This window comes from Phocoena sinus, chromosome 11 (genome assembly GCF_008692025.1).
Source record: "Phocoena sinus isolate mPhoSin1 chromosome 11, mPhoSin1.pri, whole genome shotgun sequence".
Classification (NCBI taxonomy): Eukaryota; Metazoa; Chordata; class Mammalia; order Artiodactyla; family Phocoenidae; genus Phocoena; species Phocoena sinus.
The window spans coordinates 95,685,414-95,707,897 of record NC_045773.1 but is presented as its reverse complement, the minus strand read 5'-3'; the positions used below and the strand labels follow the sequence as shown (position 1 = coordinate 95,707,897).

At 41.1% G+C, this 22,484-nt stretch overlaps 1 protein-coding gene across 1 annotated transcript in view; it reads right to left on the bottom strand.

Annotated features, from left to right (window-relative positions):
* Window positions 1-22,484, bottom strand: part of NEDD9 (neural precursor cell expressed, developmentally down-regulated 9) — a 298,143-nt gene that overhangs the window by 236,252 nt on the left and 39,407 nt on the right. The window contains exon 2 of the mRNA XM_032647489.1: window positions 9,170-9,275. The gene's annotated coding sequence lies outside the window, so the exon portion shown is untranslated. The remainder of the gene's footprint in view (window positions 1-9,169; window positions 9,276-22,484) is intronic.

The window sequence follows — 22,484 nt, the reverse complement described above, 5'->3', positions numbered from 1 at the left end:
CTTCTAAAGTTAATTGTGATAATGGTATTTCTCTGCTAGTTAAATTAACTACTTTATTTAGAATAAAAGCCCAGATGAAATCCTATTATTTCAATCTACCTAACGTACCGTTAACATTGAATCAGTATTACAGTCATGGTAGTTATTATTATTGCAATTAATCTCAGCTTTAATATCATATTTATACGTAGCTGAATCATAGATGAACTTATTATAGCTGTATGTGCCAAGAGCTGCTTACTGCTAATACTTTTAAATTTCTGTCTGAGGACTTTCTTTCTGGCCACTGGATCCTGATTGTTCCAACAATACAAAGGTTAAGCCAGAAGTGCCAGAGAATTAATACCCTCAGAAATGGCCCAAAACCAGTATCAAATGGGGAAGCTGAGGGATCAATGTCGCAACTTTCTTACCCCTTCGTTAGTTTAACTTTGAGACATTTTCTGCTCCAGTACTCTATAAACTTTATCACTAGGGGATACTGTTAAAAATTCACATTCTGGGCTTCCCTGGTGGCGCAGTGGTTGAGAGTCCGCCTGCCGATGCAGGGGACGCGGGTTCGTGCCCCGGTCCGGGAAGATCCCACATGCCGCGGAGCGGCTGGGCCCGTGAGCCATGGCTGCTGAGCCTGCGCGTCCGGAGACTGTGCTCCGCAATGGGAGAGGCCGCAGCGGTGAGAGGTCCGCGTACCGCCAAAAAAAATAAATAAATAAAAATTCACATTCTGATTTAGTAGATTTGGGGTGGAGCTTGAGATAATAGTGATAATCCACTTTGAGTAGAAGTTTTACAGTCTCCCAGAATCCCCCAGAGGAATTAAGTTCCATTTGCCTTCAATGGGAAGTTGTTTGATTATTCTCCTTTAGTTTTCTTCTCTTCCCTGTTTCTCACATCTTTATTCTCCTACTAGTGTTCCCTACCTGCATGTGGATCCTTATCTCAGGGTCTGCTTCTGGGGGAACCCAAATCAATAATATACATACACATACAATACTTATCCATGCCCTGTTCTATCTATTTAGATCCTAACTGTCTATCAGTCTATCATCTATCATCTTGAACACAGCAACACAGTGCAGCTTCTTAAAGAATCCAGACAATTGAAGAGCTAGAAGAGAAAGGATAAAGAAATCCAGGAGACAGCAGAAAGAGTAAGCTGGTGATCAACAGCTAAAAAACTGACTTTGCCTCCTTTGTATGTAGCTGTCAAGAGGATGTGATATTTGGGAACTCTGGTTAAAGAGGAGACTGGGCGGTTAGTTCTGGCTGCACAGATGGTGCCTCTTGAGAAGTCCACAGAGGGACAGCAATTCTGCTAGGAAAGATGGGTGAGGACTTTTCACCTGAGTCCATTATTCAGGACATGCTGTTGGGAGGGTTGGCCATCGGGGTCATGGAAAGAAGGTAGGTCCAATGTTAATACTGGAAAGGAATGAAATCAGCATAAGCAGAGGGACACTGGCTGAGGTGGCAGGGGAGGCAATGCCACACTTCGTGCTTGTGGGTCAGCTCTGCAAAGGAGAGGAAGATTAGTGAATGGGCTTTGCAGATGTTCACCTGGGATTCTTTAGTGACTTTGTGCAGCTGATACAACGTGTGCTACTTATCTTGTGGGAGCAGGATTGAGAGCAAAGCTCTGGACTTCCTCAGCTCAGATCCCAACTCTGCCACTTCCTGGCTATGCCACCTTAGCATGTTCTTCAACCTCTTTAAGCATCAGTTTTCCCATCTATATAGTGGAGACATAATGCCTATCTCATAGCATTGTAATGAAAATCAAAGGAGATGTTGTGAATAAAGTACTTGTGTTAATAGTTAATAACCAGAGGATAAGAGAGTTGCCCTAATATTGCAAATATACCCAAGAATGCTGGGGAAATGGTGGGTGGTGGTTTTACCTGATTCAGGCATTGTGTACACACACACACACACACACGTACGTGTTTAATATCATATTCGTAGAAAGCCACTGGGGTGATAATGCCCTGATGGTGTCAGTCAGTCCCAGCTATGACAGCCGAAAAATCCTACTACTGCTCTTTGCTGTGTATGAAATCACTCTGTGAAATCTCTCTTTGAGCAAAGCAAACACCTGTCCTTGGCGGAACGCAAAGGGAAACTTGGTTTAAAGCTCTTGCTCCCCCTTCTTTTAAAAGTCTGTGATCCCTGCTAAGATAGTTCCTGCCAAGGCCACTTTTGGTTTCTGAGTCAGGTCATCCAAGTTCTCTCAGGGCACAGGCTCAGTCCTGACGGTGTCCTACTGTACCTGAGAGTCTGGGGGCTGAAAGAGAGGAAGAGTCACTTTGTTTTTACCACCAAGACCAACAGATCACACCCAGTGGTCGCACCATTTGCTGTGGCTTCTCTCCACGGTCCTGACAGGTCGATATTCTGGAAGGTCAAGGACGGGTCAGTTCTTAGGACTGTGCGGAAGAGAATCAGTCATTGTTATAACCATTTGATCCCAGCGGTTCTTTCATCTCAGTCTTTTGAAAGCAACTTCCGCTCCTTAACCAGCTTCTGCCCCAGTCTCTTCACGGACCAAAGAAGGTGGTAGCTGATGGAAATCACAGAGGTGGCCAAACCTCCCTGGCAGCAGTCTGCTCGGAGGTCACATGGCCTCCTTCCAGTAACAGGTGGCACTTGGCCTCTACTTTTCAAGAGAGTTTGAATCAAGAGACATTCAGGGTAAAACACTGTCACGTTGCTTTTAATTTTCTGTAAAGCTTATTTTCTATAAGCTATTTGACAGCTGACTTTTTGACATAAGCTTGTAGGAGTGTCGTAGGTCTCAGAAACAAAAGTCTCTGCTCTTTCAATAGTATGAGTTGCCCTTGTTTCAAATTTCAGGATGCCACATAATAGATATACCACACACACACACTTTGTCTCACACAGCCTTACACACACATGTGGAAGTGTGGAAGCAGTCAGAGAAGGAAGCATAAAGAATTTATTATAATTATGAGTAAAATAAGTAGAATCTTATTTATACTAGACTACTATTATGAAGGATAATCATCTGTTAGTTAATTAATATGCTGGACTTGAAAGTGGCTCTAACTTGTGCTGAAACATGAAATGTTTGTCCTCCCCCCTCCTCCTTTCCAACTGGGAATAATAAAAGATCCAAGATTCACACATACTTGTGAAACTCAAACACATTTTAAAAGAATCGATAGGCAGCGAATCTAATCTAAAATACTCACATTGAAACCACTGATCAGAGAAATCTAAGTGGATCCTAATTAACAAAGGGACTCAAGCATTCCCTGCTTGGGGGGAATAGCCCAAATTCCAAATGCAGACTTGATGTTCATATAGCGTGCAAAGACACAGAGTTCAAACACAGAGACCATGGGATGTTGCCTAGAGCTCCACCGATGGCATCAGAAACACAAACGTTACATCTGACAGCCGTGTGATATAACACAGCTGACCTATATGGAAGATTTTAGCGCTGCCCCTTATTCTTCCTTATGTAAAGGGGTTCAATAGGGTGACCACCTAGGGATACACGCGTGCATTCATATTTGTAGCTCCCCTAGGAAAGAATCAGAGGCCAAGAGTGGGTGACCTGGACTCTTGTTTGGACTGGAGAGCACAGACAGTAGCTGCAGCCTGTCACTGAGATTGGCTGCTGACAGGAAAAAGCATTAACAATTTCATCAGATCTTATAGATCAGTAACAATGGAACACCCTTCCCCTAACTGGTGGCCACTGTGGTAGCTACAGTTGGTTTGATTGAAATCAGTATTTTAAAAAAATTTTTAAATGTGGTAAAATACATGGAACATAAAGTTTATCTTCTTAATCATTCTTAAGTATACAGTTCAGTAGTTTTAAGTACACTCATATTGTTGTGCAAGCAATCTCCAGAAATCTCTTCATTTGCAAAACTGAAACTCTGTACCCATTAAATAATAACTCCCCATTTCCTCTCTTCCCCAGCTCCTGGAAACCACCATTCTATTTTCTGTCTCTGAAGGTGACTACTCTAGGTGTCTTACATAAGTGGAATCATATAGTATTTGTCCTTTTGTGACTGGCTTATTTAACTTAGCATAATGTCCTCAAGGTTCATCTATGTTATAGTATGTGTTAGAATTTCCTCCCTTGTAATTTATGCATATACCACATCTTTATCCATTGATCTGCCAATGAACACCTGGATTGCTTCTATCTTTTGGCTGTTGTGAATAATGCTGCTATAAACATTAGCCTATGAAATCAGCATTTTTAATTACAATGGTAAAAGGCTCAAATTCCATTTCATGACTAACTTACTGTCTGATCCTCAAGAAATGGTGTTTTGTAGAGAGTGTAAAATCACTCTATTTCAGGAAGCCCTTTTGGTCCATGATCCTCACCGATATGGCTGAGGGGTGTTAGGAAATCGGTGGGCACGGAGCAGAAATGAAGCTAATTGGTCTATAAATCTATCTCAGTTTTAATCTTCAGCTCCTTAGCACTAAATTTCATTGTTCCAGCAAGATGCACTGAATGAAAGATATTACTCAAGAGTTCTACCCTTGTTGATACAACAGTATTGGCTAATACTTGCAAAGTGCTTAAAATGTTCCAAACACCGTTCTTAACTATTACACTATCAGTATCCCTGTTGTACAAATAGGAAATGAGTCAGAGTGGCAAAGCACCTGGCCCAGAGGTACACAGCTAGTCAGATATTTAAACCCCAGTAGTTTTGCTCCAGAATTCATGCACTTTACCACCACACTACACTGTATCTCATTTTTTCACATGTATGAATAGATGTGTGTGTGTGTGTATGTCTATAATTGCTATTTTTTTGACAACCAGCAATGAAAGAAGTCCCCTTAGAACTCCAAAATGATAATTCTAGAAAATGGTGCAACAACATGTGATAGAAAATACCCTGGTTTTGTAACTGAACACAACTTTGAATCCTAGCTCTCCCATCAACTGTCTGATAACATTGACCAAGTGTTTTATCCTCTTGACTTTAGTTTCCTCACCCGGAAATGGGAGCAATATAATACCTACTTGGCTTAGTTGTCAACATTTAAGGAAATAATGTCTATAAAATAATTAGCTCCTGGTAGGTACTCAATAAATGCTAGTTCTCTCAACTTTTATGAGGCAAGAGAAGAATGTGATCTCAAAAAAGTGATATGTGTTTTCATAACAACCTGCACTGCATAAACACATTAATTTCCACTTTATTTTTCTATGCACAAGGTACTTAATTAGATGGCCTCTTCTCTCTATTGCATTCTGCCAGTCTGTTCAGAAATACAAGAGACATGCTATGTTGGATACCTAACGGTAGGTCCTGAAAAAAATCAACTCCGTATTTTCTTCAAGTGGGGAAGGAACTCCAAATGCCAGGATCAGGGGCACAGTTAATGGGCTGTACCTGTATCCTCCTTCCCTTTGCTCCAGAATACCACGACTCTGAGCACTCATCATAAATCAGCCTTCATTGCCAGCACAGAAAGAACTGCCTCCCAGCCTTGACCCAAGGCCATAATTGTGTAATCATGTCTTCACAGCCTTATAATCAAATTCTTGCCTCTTCCCTTGATTTGATTTTTTTAATGGTGTAACAATTTGATTAGTAGAAAATGCTATAAAATCCACTATTTTATTGATAAAACAATGCTCACATGGGAGCTAAGATATTATTTGTCCACTCAGCTCAGTTGATTCAAGAATGATCATACTTGGTAGGAGAATGCTGTACAAGGAAAGATTTCTTCAAATTGCCCCGAGACGCTTTGCTTTGAAGACATGCAGTGAGGCACTAAGGGGACCAACGAGATGCACATACATCCAGGCCTGCCCCTCTCAAAAGAAGACTTTCCAGACAGCAGAGAAGGAGTTTCTTCATAGAGACTGAAAGAGAGCGTATGTCCCCATGTGGACATACTTGCATCTTTACACATGTATATGAAACAAATATATGTCTCGTGTAGTTTCTCACTATCTCTATTATTTTAGAGCGGTTTAAGGTTCACAGCAAAACTGAGAGGAAGACATGGAGGTATCCCCTGTAACCCACATGTGCTCAGACTCCCCCACCATCAGCCTCCTTCACCAGAGAGCTACATTTGTTACTGCTGATAAAGCTACACTGACACATCATTATCGCCCGAAGACCAAGGTTTGCATTAGGGTTCACCTTTGGTGTTGTACATCCCTTGGGTTTGAACAACTATATAATGGCGTGAATGTATAATGTCTAATGACAATGAAAGTGTGGGTTGTCTTTCCTCATTGCTCTCTCTTATTTATTGCCTGAGATGAAAGGTTGAAAGGCCAGTATCCAGTTAAGCTGTACGGAGGGGCTGGTGCTTTCCTGAATGGAAGAACTAACTGGAAAAACTACCATTTTCCAGAGTTGGATCATCATTTCTGACTTTTAAGATGTGGCCACCAGCTCTGTTTTTGTGTGCTGTGGTAGTTCATGATTTCTGATGTCTTTTCTCGAACAAGTAGGTCCCTCCTTGGGAGTGAGTAGAATGTCTCCTGCCAACATTTAAGTCAGATCACGTTTTTCCCTTAGGCCAACTCTGCTTACAACTGTTCTTGAACTATTCAGTTATTGCTATAAAGCACTATTCACAAATTTTAAAGGGTGATCACTGAGCATTTGCATTTTTTAAGTTCTCAGGACCACTTTTCTTAGTTATCTGCACTGTCTGCTATTAGGTCATATTCTAATTGCAGAGATGAAACCAAGCATGAGATAGGGTAGTGACTGGTTCAGAGGTTAAGGTGAATTTTGGTTCAAGGTGAGAATTCACAGGCTTTGGTCCATTGAGCCATGTTTCCCATGCTTACCTATCTGTGAAACAGCAGCTATGAGTTGAAACTCTGAGAAACATTCTCAGTAAAGTTGAAGATTTTGAAAGAACCAACCTCCCCCTTCCCCTTCTTCTTTTGATATAGCATCTGTCACACTCCTAGTAGCATCTGTCACCTGTCCTCCTTGGCTTGAATACCTTGTGACGGGGTGCTCGCTGCCTCACAAGCAACTCATCTCAGATCCAAGTATCTCTTCTTGACAAAAGGTGTTCCTTCTTTAGGTAGAACCCTGTGTCCCTAAGAGTCTGCTTCTTGGTCCTTGAAACTTGGCCAGCATTTTGGGACAAAGAGTTTCAGAAATAATTTTTAAAAGGGAAACGGTTGCACGCCTGAGTAGCTAGATCATTGCATTTGAAGTTCATGAGCCTTCTTTGTATAATTGATAAATCAGGTTAGTTCTCTGTTTCTCAGGGTATCACCTCTTTTCTTTTTACCTCTGTCATTTTCTCCTATTTTCTGCCTGGTGTCTTCCTTCTCTTGTAGATGTTTCTATCTTTTTCTCTCTCAGGTTTATATTTCTCCCTGTGGTGTTTGTCTATTTTTCTCTTTTTTGCTTCTTTTCCTTTTCCCCTATTTGCCTTTTCTGTCAATTTTAATGAATATTTATTAGATACCTATTTCAGACTAAGGAGTGCGCTAAGTGCGTAAGGAAATATAGGGAAAGCCTTTGCCCTTCAAGAAAATAAGCTCTTCTGTAGAATCTGGCATCTCTCCTTTAATTAACCACAATAAAGAACAGTTATTTTTCCTGGCTTTGTCTTTTGTTCCTCATAGTTAATTGGAAAAAAAGGCAAATTGAACATGTTCTATTTCTTATTGGAAGGAACAAAAAGATAATCTAAGTGGGCTTATTTTTTGTACCTTTATGTGACACTAAATTAATTTTTTCACTTTTTACATCAATGGGACTTGGTTGAAAAACATGCTTTTTCTTCATCCCTGCATTACTCCCTTTTCTTCGACATGAGAAAAATGTTGGGAATAAGGCTCAAGTGCTCTGGAGACTCTCTTGGTTTTTCTATGTTATCAGTAAGCAATGGCATATGGTTGGCTTATATTCAACACCAGTCGTTTTTTTCACAGAGTGAAGTGGATGAATCCAGTAGTCCTCAACTTGAGCCTGCATCAGAATCACCTAGAAGGCCAGTTAAAGCACCCATTTCTGGGTCCTACACACCAGAGTTTCTGATTCAGCAGGTCTGGGGTGGGGCCTGAGATCTGTGTCTCTAACAAGTTCTGGAGTGCTGCTGCAGGTCTGGGGACTGTATCTTGAGGAGCACTGTATCCAACTGAACTTCGAATAGTAAAGAGACAGCTTTGCCAGTAGGGGATTGGTGGCAGCTCTATTCACTATGCTCGTTTTTAGGGTTCAGAACACTGGAACTTAACATAAACCTTTAAATAAAAATATTATTTAATACACTGTTCTTATATAAATGCCTTTCTGTGAGTGAAGAAAAGGATTCTTCTCCAGAGTCTCAGAACTTCAGCCTGGCACAGATGCAAAAGGCAGGAGGAGCCTTCCTCGGATGCTACTTAGTGTTTGCACGCTTCTCTCCAACTGTGCCACGCACTGCTAGCCAGTTTTAGGTCAACCCTGCGATACTGTTTTTCTAAGCAAAGGAGCAGAAACATGAGCATGATTCAGGTTATAAACTGTTGATTTTAAGGACCTCCTGCTGTCACTGTTTTGGTAACTTAGAGAAATCTAATCTCCGTAAACTACCCTGCTGTGACTTCCCCTGATATCATGTTTGTTTGAGCTTTGGATTCAACAGTAAGATCATGATTTAAAAGAAAAGAAACAGCAACCTTAAAAGTCAGGTTTCTTCTAGACCCAGGCTGTAGACAGGCCAGCTATCCGTCCCTGTACACACGTGTGTGGTGTGTGCACATCCTTGCAAAGGGCAGGTGTGTGTGGGAAGAGTGGAGAGCTCAGGCACTACCCAACTCAGGAAACATACAAATACTTCATCATTTAACATCCCTGAGGGTCAGGACGATGGCTGGGCTCGGTGACACAGGAAAGAATTTTAGAATTTAAAAACTCCTACAAATCATAGTTAAATGTTATTTAATAAATTTAAGCTTCCAAGAAAACATTTCTATTAACTTGCTGATTTCCCGTCCATCCCAGTAATAGCTAACTTATTGCAGTGGTTCTCAAATGAGAACCTTTTTGATTTTCCAAGACAAACTGTAAGTTGTTACACTACTTCCCATCTGAACCATAAAAAACTTCACTGTGAGTATTGAGAATATTTCACTTACAAATGTTATACTATCTTTTTTTTTTTTTAATGTATTCAGCAGACTTACCTTCAGACCCCAGTTTAGTGGTGCAGAGAACACTTCATTTCGATTCATTTAGTCTTGTCTGTAGGTACGTTGGAAGAACTGGAGAGATTCTGACACATACACTTGCCTGGGAGAGAGGAGATTTAAAATGTTACAACCAAAGAACAGCAGGATGGGATGTCTGAACTCTATTCCAAAGTACCTTGGTAATTTTCTCAGGATGCGAATACCACAGCAGATCACTTCGTCCATTGTCTTCTTTGGTTTTTCAAAGAACCTCAGTTTCTGGGACAAGGACAGAGACCCTGGAGACAATCTAACTAACCAGGAAGGTAATTCCTTGTTCCAGAACCAGGCTATCCCAGAATAAAGTAAGTCTTGTTCTCTTTGATGACTCTTCGTAATCTGTGCATTGAGTCATGAGTAAATATCTGAACTCGCCAAATTCTGACCACCTCAGATCTGATTTCAAAAATTACGAATGCACAGAGCTTACCCTGAAATATTCTGGTGTAACATTATGAGGTAAGGCTCAGGCAACGGGATCTTTTAAAAGTTGATTCTAGTGGTTTGGGAACCACTCTGATATGAGAACACAGAGGGGAGAGCCACTGATTTTCCAGGGGGCAGGGGAAAACAAGGTCTGGGAAGACTTCACAGAGAAGGTGACATTTAAGCTGGGCTTAGAAGCATGAATATGATTTCAACAAATGCATGAGGCTTTTCTAGGTAGAGGGTAAACCACAGTAGGTCCTGGGCGGTGTAAGAATTCACGGCATGTTTGGGGAAGCAGGGCAGCATGTAGTAACCACATGGGGCTACATCAGAGGATGTATGGGGATTGAGTAGGAAAGAAGGGAGGGTGGGAAAAGCAGACTGGGGGCCAAGGACACACTCTCTTGAGTGTTATGTAAGAAATTTGAATTTTGGTGCAGGCAGTGGACAATCATCAACAATTTTTATTTTAAGGAATGCTTTTTTAAATTAACTAATTAATTCTTTTTTTTTTTTTCCTTTTGCGGTACGCGGGCCTCTCACTGTTGCGGCCTCTCCCGTTGCGGAGCACAGGCTCCGGACGCGCAGGCTCAGTGGCCATGGCTCACGGGCCCAGCCGCTCCGCGGCATGTGGGATCTTCCCGGACCGGGGCACGAACCCGTGTCCCCTGCATCGGCAGGCGGACTCTCAACTACTGCGCCACCAGGGAAGCCCAATTAATTCTTTTTTAAGGAATGATTTTTTAAAAAAAGAATCTGTATTCTAGAAACGTAATTTGTGAAACTGCATGGAAGAAAAAGTGTAGTAAAAAGAAATGGAAAACAGAGTCTTCATTAGTGAGGCTATCCAATAGACCAGATAAGAAATAGTCAGGGTCTGATTTTAAAAAGTGGCAGCGAGAATGAGCGATGGATTTGAGACACACTTGTAGGAAGAGTTTATGTGCCTAAGTAAGAAGGAAGAAATGAAGATGGTGTCCATTTTCCTGACACAGTGGATGAAGTAGGAGGTAATACTTTTGACCAAGCTAAGAAATAAGAAGAGGAATCCAGTTGGTAACTGTTGAGTTGGAGATGCCAGGGTAAGGATGCCCAGTAGTAAGGTACCAGTGGGGCTGAGGTTCAGGCAAGAAGTCTAGGGTGGGGACACAGGTCTGGAAGTACTCAGTGACTATGTTACATCATAGCAGGGGCCCCAGGAGAGTCTGGAGTGAGGGATGAGAAACTGACAGTGGTGAGACCCTGGAACTGCCAGTCTTTAAAAGGTAGGCAGAGGGAGAGGAACTAATATAGAGATGCAGGAGGAAAGAGTTATCAGAGAAGAAGGGGAAAAAAACCAAAATAACTTCAAAAATGGACAACTAAGGGAGTCAAGGGAGAAAAGTTGCAGAAAGAAGGAAGGGATCAACAAGAAAATTGACTTGATCTCCTTAACGGGTCATTAAAGAATCTGCAAGAACAGTCTAGCTCTAGCTCAGCTAAAGAAGTGATTTGGCTTCCAGTGTTGCAGGATGGGTGAGATTTAAGTGAGTAGGGAAGTGAATGGGACTTTCCAATGGGAAAGACAGTCAAGGTGTAGAATTGGAAGGAGCTGGGTCCCAGAGGAGGGGGTAGAGGAATGGAGATGGCTACAGGGGGATGATTATACCTATTTAAATGTGCAGATACTTCCCTGGTGGTGCAGTGGTTAAGAATCCGCCTGCCAATGCAGGGGACACGGGTTTGTGCCCTTGTCCAGAAGGATCCCACATGCCACAGAGCAACTAAGTCAGTGTGCCACAGCTACTGAGCCTGCGCTCTAGAGCCCACAAGCCACAACTACGGACCCCGAGTGCCACAACTACTGAAGCCTGTGCACCTCGGGCCTGTGCTCCACAACAAAGAGAAGCCACCGCAATGAGAAGCCTGCGCACAGCAACGAAGAGTAGCCCCCTCTTACCATAACTAGAGAAAGCCTGAGCACAGCAACGAAGACCCAATGCAGCCAAAAATAAAAATAAAATTAAATTAAATTAAATAAAATAAAATTAAATAAAATAAAAATAAAATTTATTTTAAAAATGTGCATAGGATGAGAAAGGAGATTAAAATACACAAAATGGATGACGGCAGCAATGTTAAGGAACTGGCTGGATTATGGGAGATATTTTCTCTTTCTTAATTTTTCTATGTTGTTGTTTTACATATTTTTGCAGTTCTTTTACCTCACTTTTATATTGGAAGATGAACTTTATTTTTAAGAGCCATCTGAAGGAACAGCCTTAGAAAAGACTAGACACCTCTTCTAAGATAGGAAGAAAGATGGTAAGAATATCTGTAGCTATAGATGACTTGGGAAGCAGAGGAAAGGGAATTTAGGAAGTTCATCCCAGATGGTCTTTGACGCTTGTCCTGCTTTCTAAGTGGAATTAATGACTCTTCTCCTACTCTCCCTTTGCCCTATACATCTACGCATTAATTCACCTACATGGTTTGACTGCCCTTACTTGTTTTCCTGTCTATTTATCTCCCTCTACCCAGCTATAAGCCCCTCCAGGGTAGAGATCACAACTTATTTGTCTTTATGTTCCAAAAACTTAGCATAATTCCTGCCTCATAGCAGGTACCCAATGAATTCTTTTTTTTTTTTTTTTAACCGGTACGCAGGCCTCTCACTGTTGTGGCCTCTCCCATTGCGGAGCACAGGCTCTGGATGCGCAGGCTCAGCGGCCATGGCTCACGGGCCTAGCCGCTCCGCGGCATGTGGGATCTTCCCGGACCGGGGCATGCACCCGCGTCCCCTGCATCGGCTGGCGGACTCTCAACCACTGTGCCACCAGGGAAGACCCCCAATGAATTCTTATTGAAAATACTCCCTTTTCTTAAGAACTTGGATCACCCTCTGAGAGTAAAGGGGGTAAGAATTGGGTGAGAACTTAAGAAAAGAAGTTACGTTCAGAAACAACTGTGCTGGAGAAGGGCAGAGTGACTGGCGAAGGATCCGCATAAGGATCCTTGGGAAAAAATTTGCTCTAGAGGAGACAGGGGTGTTTTATCACATTAGTGATAAGAGCAGATTTAGCAGCAATAAGGTAATGATGCAGGCACTACCTTGTAAGAGCAAAAATCCTAGCTGAGGCTTTCAGAGACATTTGATAGTTACCAAGAAGCCTCCTAAGACTTCCTCTCACATGCTGGTGAGTGCGGAGCCCTGAAGTCAGGACATCCACAGCCCCCCTCATCCTAAGAGGCACTCTTCAGTGTGTCAAGGAACGTGATGCGTGTGCTGTGACCGCCCCCTCTCAGTCACTGGGCACAGGAACAATCAGAACTCCCCCTCTGCTGGGAGAAGGTCACAGTCCAAGAAGACAGGTAAACCCAAAGCCCACACAGCTCTCAAGGATGCCAACTGGCTTTGCCGTGTCGGGTGATTTCTCACATTCCCTCGGCCAAGTCTCCTGTTTTGCAACAAGTTCAGTCAAGGGTTTTACTGGAGTAGACAAGCATGAAATGAATTTTCCAGAGAAGTTTCCGAAGTGGGGGAAAGTTCATGGCTCGAAAGCACCGGTGGGTAATGAAACGAGACCGTGAACTTCTGTTTTTCTTCATAAAAAAGAAAAAAGAGAGTTTTCCAGGTTTGAAAATCTGAATCTAAAACTTGTGCTGTGTCCTCAGCTCTCAGCCCATCTTATTCTCTAGCCCTGGTGTTGCAAGCTTATTTTATGCTGTTTCAGAGCTGCCCAAGTGGGTGACCTGGTCCCACTGAGCACCAGGATATTGGGTGGAAGACATGCAGGCTAGCCTCCCTTTGCCAGCGACCTCTGCTTTGTGACCCCTTGGTCACAGCTACCCAAAGGAACTCACTGAGGGCAAACCTACTGAAGGCTGCTTACCTTAACCAGCTGGTAATCCCTCATTATAAGTCTTTATTAGACCGTTGTTTATTATTATTAGGAACTCATCTTTCACTCACCTAAAACCAAATGCTAGTTTTAAGGATGAAGAAGCAAAACTAAAACCAATCTGGCCATCACTCTCAGCTTTGGGCATTACCTACTCAGCCCTTGTCTTTGATACACAATCAAATACAAATGAATGTTAGGCTCCCAGACTTAGGAGAAAAAAATAAAATAAAGTAGAAATACAGCTTTTATAAAACAAACAAACGAAAATGCTTTGATTCATCCTAGTCTACCACCCATCCAATCTGCTGGTTCTCAAACCTGGTTTCACTGTCTGACCTCGAGTAAGCTATTTAATAAATTTCTGGAACTTAATTATCTCTAAATTGGAATAATAATACTTATTTGGAAGGGTGGTTGTGAGAATTAAGTAAAGTATAGAGCACGTAACCCTTGATAAATGTCTATTTCCGTTACCTTCAAACTGCCTCTTGGAATTACTCCTATATCTCTATTAAAATTGCCATATGATCCTGCAATCCCACCCCTGGGCATTTATCCAGACAAAACTATAATTCCAAAAGATATATACACCCCTATGTTCATAGCAGCAGTATTTACAATAGCCAAGACATGGAAACAACCTAAATGCCCATTGACAGATGAATGGATAAAGATAATGTGCTGTATATATATGTATACACACACACACACACACACATATACATACAGTGGAATATTACTCAGCCATGAAAAAGAATGAAATAATACAATTTGCAGCAACATGGATGGGCCTAGAGATGATCATACTAAGTGAAATAAGTCAGAAAGAGAAAGACAAATACCATACTTATCTGTGGAATCTAAAATATGACACAAATGAACATATCTACAAAATAGAAACAGACTCACAGATTATAGAGAACAGACTTGTAGGTTGCCAAGGGGGAGGGGGTGTGGGGAGGGAAGGATTGGGAGTTTGAGATTAGCACATGCAAACTAGTTGAATAGGATGGATAAACAACAAGGTCCTACTATTTAGCACAGGGAACTATATTCAATATCCTGTGATAAACCATAACGGAAAAGAATAGGAAAAAGAATGTATATATGTATAACTGAATCACTTTGCTGTACAGGAGAAATTAACACAACATTGTAAATCAACTATACTTCAATAAAATAAAAATAAAATAAAATAAAATATCATCATCAGAGTGCAGATCTTTAATTTATTACGTTTTACAACCTTATTGCAGAAATGGCATCATGATAAGACCTCGAGCTTACCTCCTTGCAATCCACCTTGCCTTATGCCATCAATCCTTTCCCTTCCTAAAACATCACTTCCTTCGTGTCGCCCTTGCTTGAGGTTTTCTCCAGCTTCTCACTGCCTTCTCACCCTGCAGCCTGGAGTTTAAAACCCACAGCCGCTTCACGCCATCATTGCCTATGACTATTCTAAATGTTTCCATTTCAATCAGGGTACCCTTTAAAACTTCCTCCTAGGGATAGGGAATTCTAACTTATTTTTTCTACCTTTTTAATTTTGTTTTTGTGCATGTGTCTCTCTTCACACTTTCTCCTCACTGCTCACATCTGTCTCTATCAAAATCCACTGCATCCAACAAGATTTAGCAGAAGTCCAGCTCAGTCCATAGAGTAATTCCTGCTTCTCCAGTCCACACCGACCTTTAGCCTCTCACTGAACTCTGACTGCCTTGATAGTCCTCATCATGGTTTCACGCTTTCCACAGCGGAGGCACATGCAGAACATGGAAATCCCAAGCACACGCAGGTAAATACTGACCGTCATTTTCTTGATTGTACAGCCCAAGAGACCAAGCTAAGTGGTTAAACTAACTCAGGAATGGCCCCTCTTCAGCAAACTCTGCCTTCCTTTCCTCGCCCTTCCTTCTTCCCTCTTTTTCTTCTTTTCTTCCAGTAAAAAAGTATTTTATATTGACTCTTTTATCCTGATCTGCAACATCTTATATTTAATTTACCAATTTTTCCCTACGTTTTAGAGGTACTTCTCTGACATTTTCAAGAGTGTTAAATGTAGTATCTTCACCTGACCTTCAGCTTTTCAGGCATTGTTTCAAGTCGGGATTTAGAATTGCTGAGTTGCATGTTTGAAGTAACACACCTGTTAGTTGAAATTTTGTTTTATTTTTTACTTTAGAATTATACACAAAATTTTTTTGATGATACAGTGTGTCACAAAACACAGATGGTTTAGCATCCATATATATTATGAGCTCATAGCATTACATCAGTGTTTCATAGATACAAGTTCATATCCCGAGTTATTGCTGCAATGAATTCCATATCAGCATCTTTATTTTGTAATCCTTGAGAAGAAGAAGAGTTAGTATCACATAGTCTTGGGATCAATGTATTTGAAATAAAAATGTTAATTTTGTAGCATTTTTAGAATTCCAATGATTGAAAATCATGTACAAGCAACCCTAACCCTTCCACAGCTTTGCTCACATTCTAAATTCAGATAAAATAAAATTCACAAAACAGACAGAAAATAGAAAAAATTTAATTTTGCTAGTGAAACTCTGATAGCTCTCATAACTTAATCTTTGATTTTTTTGCCATCGTTAAGGGATATACTGCTGAAAAGCTAAGACTTAAAAGCTTAGGATCTCCCTCTGATCTATTAAAGTTCCATATTCTCTTTGAACAGAAGTTGCAAATGAAACATGTTCCTTACTCTAATGCTCAGATACTTCACCAAGGAGTAGACTGGCAACAATCAAGGAAAACCAAATGGCTTGAATAATCTAAAAACTGATTTATTCACTCAACAAATACTTATTGAACATCTACTGTGGACAGTCATTGTTCTAGACAGCACTGATGCAGGTATGAATAAGACAGAGCAAGTCCTTACTCTTATGGAGCTCACATTCTTGTGGGAGATGAATGACAGCAAATGAGAAAACAAGCCTATAATTACAACCTGTAGTAAGGGCTTTAATGGGAATGAATTGGGTGTGCTGCTGAGAGAGCACTTCCTTTGAACAGTCATCAGGGAGGTTTGATCTAAGGGGCTAACAGTAACGTATAAATTGAGACAAATAAGAAGGTGCCAGATAAGCAAAGGGATAGAGGGAGAGCATCTCGGCATATTGGAGGAGCAAGAAGACAGCCAACATGGCTGGGAGAGAGGAAGTGAGGTAGAAAAATGGTTTAAGGTGACAAGGAGTTAGGTAGGGGCCAAGTTAACTGGAGTCTTGCAAATTGGGGAACAGAGGTGCATTTTATTCTAAGTGCTTTTGGAAGGGAAATACCTGGTTGGTTTAAAGCATGGAAATGACATGCTCTGATTTATATTTTTAAAAAATCTCTCTGGTTGCTGTGTGGAAGTGATTGTTCGTGGCGGAGAAGCAGAAGTAGGGAGACATTCAGAGGCAACTGCAGTCATCAAAGTGATGATCATGGTTTGGATTAGCATGATAGCAATGAAGATAAGGCGAGGTGGATGGATTTGAGATCTATTTTGAAGATGAAGCTACCAGACTCACTGATGGATTAGGAAAAAAAAAGAAAAAATCAAGGCTTGAACTCCCGAGTGGATAGTGAGGCCATTATCGAAGACTGGGAGGACTGGGAAGGAACAGGATGGAGGGTAGGAGAAAATTAACTATATTTGCCATACCTCTTAGTGAGCCAAACGGAAGTAATGAATACAAAATTGGATATCCAAGTCTGGAGCTCAGAGGAGAGTTCAGGAATGAATGAGAACCTGGGAGTCATGGCATATCAATGACATCTCAAGCCTTAGGATAGGAAGGATTATTTCCCTAGAAAGACAATGTAGGTAGAGAAAAGGGCCTGGAACTCTGCCCTGGGAGCCCTCCAACATATTAGAGACTAAGCTGTAAAGGAGGCTTCATCAGTGAAGATACAAAGAACTGCCAGAGAGGTATGAGGAAAACCAGGTAAATACAGACTAAGAGACATGAGAGCTTCCAGTAAAGGAAGTGGTCAGCTGTGGTAAAAGATACTGAGGGACTGGGTCAGAGAAGGACCTTGAAAAGAGTCTTGGATTTGGCAACATGGAAGTTTTCTGGGATGTGGACAAGAATATCTTAGGAAAATCCGCAGGGGTGAGGAAGTGGATACAGAAACCATAGATGACTCTGTTGAGAATTTTGCTACAAAAGGGAGAAGAGAAAAAAGGCAGGCGCTGGAAGAGGATGTGGGGTTAAAGGACGTTTTTGTTTGTATGTTTTGCTTTGTTTTGTTTTAAGATGAGAGACAGACAAGTGATTAGTATTCCAGAGGGAATGATCTAGAAGGGCTGCAAGCCTGCTGATGCAGGAAGGAGGGTACTTACAGGAGTGAAGCCAGCCCTCAGTGGCGGAGCTAATTATACTATCCAAGTGAAAGCAGACACTACTACACCTAAGAAATGTTCCGGTCTCAAATGTGTATTCTAAGACAAATCTTTTGCCTTCTGTAATAAAAATATAAAGTCTGAGTAAAAGTGTTGCAATTTGTTTTCTATAATTCCTAAAATCACAGAGCAGGGATATAAAGAAGCATCTTTAACACTGGTATTCATACCTATCTACCTTCTATTTTTGTTTCTTCCACTTATTATTTGTAGCAGCTTTTAATCAGACAGGAATCCAAAACTTGCTAAAGTGTTTTCAAAGCTTCCTCCAGCTTAAAGGTGGAAACACATTCCCCAGACCCCAGACCCCCTGCCACCTTGGGAAATGTCAGAAAATAAAAGGACTTTATTTTCTCAAATGAAATGGCTCTAAGTTTAGAGAGCGATTAAATATGGACTTAGCTGAGGAAACAAACAAAAAAGTGAATAAAATGCAAGGCAGAAGGAGTACAGTTTTAGAAAAATTATTGAAAAACTTCTGACAAATTAATAGTGTACTTTTAAATCATGATTCCACCATATAAATAAGAGTGAGACCTGAATCTGGAAAAATCCCATTGAGCCATCAGGACAATATACAAAAGGAAATGTGTTGTTTGGGGACTAAAGGGTACACAGAAAATTGTACGTTTATGGTGCAGCTTGGATACAGTGAATATGAAACTTGGCACTTTCTTTAAGTGTAATTAGGAGCTTGGGATGGATTCAAAGATTAGACACTGCTACCAAAAAATAAAGGGATAAACAGTCACACTAAGTTTACATTTCCATCTCTGATCTCTCTCCAACCTTCCACCACAGCCAGAATATTCCTGTTCTCAATCTTATGATCTGAACCCCATTTTCTAACCTACGATATATGTTCCCACCAGTTCCTAAAGACCAGTGCTTGGGGTGAGGGTGGTGGGCTAGACAGATACAAATTTTAAAGACAGCTTCAAATTTTTAATTTCATATTTTCATTTGAGGAAGCAACACCATTGCTTTTTCCTTCATGAAACCTTTCCCAATCTTTCCAGCAGGAAGTAATCTCTCTCTTCCCTAAACTCCCACAGCACCATATCTGTGCCACTTTTTACGTGTTCTCATGTATATATGGTTATTTTTAGTTATTTTTAGTTTACCCTATTGGGTAAACCCTGGATGGAAGGGTTCAGGCTTTTCGATCTTAATATTTCCGATTGTACTTAACACAATGCCTCGTATTTAGTAAGTATTGAATAAATATTTAAATATTGGCTGAAAAGTTTTACGAGATTTTTATGACATGAAGGTGCCTGATTCAGGGTAAAACTACAGTGTGTTTGGATTGGAAGATTGCTGTTCAGCTCTTTACTACCAGAGCCATCGCTCTACGACCTCGGGGCACTGCTGGCACTGAGCTCTGTGTGAGTGGAGGCCCCAGATCTTTCTAACAAAGTGTCCCCTTTTCCTACTGAGGCCTTTCATTGCTACAGGGTTACATCCTCCACTGCACACCCTCAAGGTATGAGGAGGGCAGCATAACAGAATGAGTAAAAGCATGGACTCTGGTGCCAGACAGCTTGGGTTCCATAGCCTCCCACTCAGACCTCCCTTCAAGAGAGGGGGGCAGAGCCCCCAGTGGCTGCTTTGGATCCCCTGCAGCACTGGTGGCAGACCACACTTCTCTTAGACTCCTCCCAGCCATGACTGAGCAACATGAGGCTATGAAACTCCACCATTCATGCTGCCTGAGGGAATCTCCCACTTTGACTCAGGGACTCCCCATCCATCAGTCTGTCAGGCTTTCCCAGATCTGCACAGGAGTCTGAGGCTCTCGCTACCCAGTCCTTCCTTCCTTCTTGCCTTTCACAAATATCACACCTGCATCTCGGTCTGAAGCCTGTCCCTGCCCACTCCTCCTGCCTCTTCCTTCTTTATCTGTCATAGATGTTTGTCCCAGTAAGCCTCATCTGTGTCTACTCTCACCCTGGTATTTGTTCTCAGAGAACCTATAAGGGTACAAGTTCAAATCTTGGCTCTTTTATTTTATAACCTCAAGATGTAACTTCAGGCAAATAATTAATTTTTATTTTTGCCTCTGTTTCCTCACTTGCAAAAATAGGAAAAGAATAGCACTAACTTCATACGGCTGTTGTGAAAATTAAATTAATTCCTGTGTGCAAAGCACTTTGGACAGTGCTCAGAGACCAAGCCTTCTGCAAGTGTTAGCTATGATGAATTTTTCAGTGCCCGAGGCTGAATAGGCCTTTAATCAATGTGTGATGAATGTTAAATTCCTGTTGGAAGTAAACACTATTATTTCAATTATCAGTGGAAAGTATTTCTGACTCTGTTATGTGAATAACATTAATTCTCCACTCCTCTTGGTAGGTATTGTTGTGTTCTTAATCTCCAGATTGATCTGTGGAATAGTATTCTGAAATGATTCTAGGATAATTTCCTGAGTCCCTAAGCATTCCATTATTATTTTTAAAAAAATTAAAATAAATTATGTTAGTTAAATGCTTTGCTCCTGCCTATATTCACTTGTTCTTCCTAACTCTTTGGTGAAAAAGAAGAACGACCCTCGTCCTGTTTATGACAGTTAGGAAAAGTACGACTCTACCCCTTCTCCTTTTCTCTAGACTAAACATTCCCAGTTCTCCCAATGCTTTCTTTTTGATCTTCATTTCCAAACTATTTATCACTTGTGCTCTCTTTCCTTGAAAGTTCTCCAGAGTTCCAAATAGTTGAGCCACGCACTGAAGAAACTTCTCCAAGGAGGTTTAAGTGATTGCAAATAGAAGCAATAAGAACTTTGCTTGTCTTCCCCAAAAATCCTGTGGTTAATAAAATCCAAGGAAGACAGTTTCTTTCTTTAATTTATAACTTCACTTTATTGGGGGGAAAGCAGTAGATTAATAAGGAATTAAGTGGAAGCAACTGGTTTTGCATCTGGACCTAGTTACTATAAAAGAAATTCAGTATGAAGAGTTTCTATTTTTAATTAGAATAAAATGCATTTGTTTATCATTGTTAAAAAGCTAATTTGAAAGGCTTAATATTAATTAGTTAACATATGATTTGCTGGTAACCACATAACTAAGAAAAAATTTCAGGGATCAGAACTTAAAAGGCGCTCTAAAGTTCTGTCAAAAATAAACAAGCAAAACAAAACAAAACACCAGTTAAAACTAGAATTTTGTTTCCTAACACATCTTTTTTGGCAGTTCAACGACTTTACGGTGCCAAAGTCAAATCCTTGATTAGAATGTTTGTCTTGAATCCTATTTTTAAGTAAGCACTACCTTTTGTATCCCTTACTAGTCCTTATGAATCAGGCCTGTTTTTACTTCCTCTCCATTTGCTGAAAATGAACGTGAAGCACAGTTTCCACGGCCCCCTGGCTTCTGATCTGGAGTATCCATGAGCAGAATAATCACAGACAGTCTATGCAGACTTGATCAGTAGTTTCAGCTTCATATGTTGGTGTTTGGGAAGGGCAGCCCAGGCCACCAGCCACCAGGCTCACAGTACAATGCTCGGCACCGCGTCAATCACACCAATCAGTGGAAACAGGTGGGGAAGCTTGTAATTCACCTATACAAGTGTGGAGAAAACGATGGGTTTTCTGAGAAAGAGCCTGTAGGCATTTCCCCCTTTTTTAACATCAGGATTATCCAGCGATACCAACAGACTAAGCTCAGTCCGCCAGGCTTTATTCAGATTCCAAAGCTTTGCCTCATCTGTAAATAAAATAAGTGGGAGACAACCACTCAAAGAGGGAAATCAGAGATTTAGAACACCTTGGGATGTGGCAACAACAAGAGTGTGGCAGGGGACAGGAAGGCGACAAGACAATGAGTCTTAAGCTTCCCTAAAACTAACAAGAGCTGTGCTTTTAAAAGCTTGTCATCTGAAACCAACACGGGGTTGAGAGAGAAAATTAGTGCATTCTGAGGCCCTTGCCTTAAAAAAAAATGAAAAGTCCACGTGCTTAAAAAAGACAACAACAGATACTAAAACTAAAATAAAACTGAATTACAAATTACTTAAACTCTCCCACCACGAATCCCCCAGCTGTCCCAGATTTTTCTCATCAAAGGAGGTTCTGTAATACAATCAACAAATCAGAGATGTAAACATGGAAGAAAAGAATAAGATCTCCTTGGTTACGTGTAGGCCCATTAATCCAACATGGTTTCATGTATTTAAAAATCATGCTGAAGTCACTTTGGAATGTCTACAACCAATCATTTTTCCCAGTTAGGAACAAAGCTAAGAATGGGAATAAGAATAGAAAACAGCAAAAAGTCATCAGTAAGGTAGCCCAAGAGTCATAGGATTTTATGAGATGCTATTAAACCAGTGAATGATTTTCCCATCCATTCCTTTCATATAATGGACTAGACGCCAACTCTGGTCATTGCTCTTTCCATCATCCTTCTCCCTCCTTTCTGGAAATGCGCACAAGTCAAATTCAGGGGTGTGGCTGGTGTAAGTCCTCTGGGCTGAGAATGAGGACCCCTGGAGCCTGGACCTACCACTGATACGAGCTGTGTGATGCTGGACCTCAGTTTCT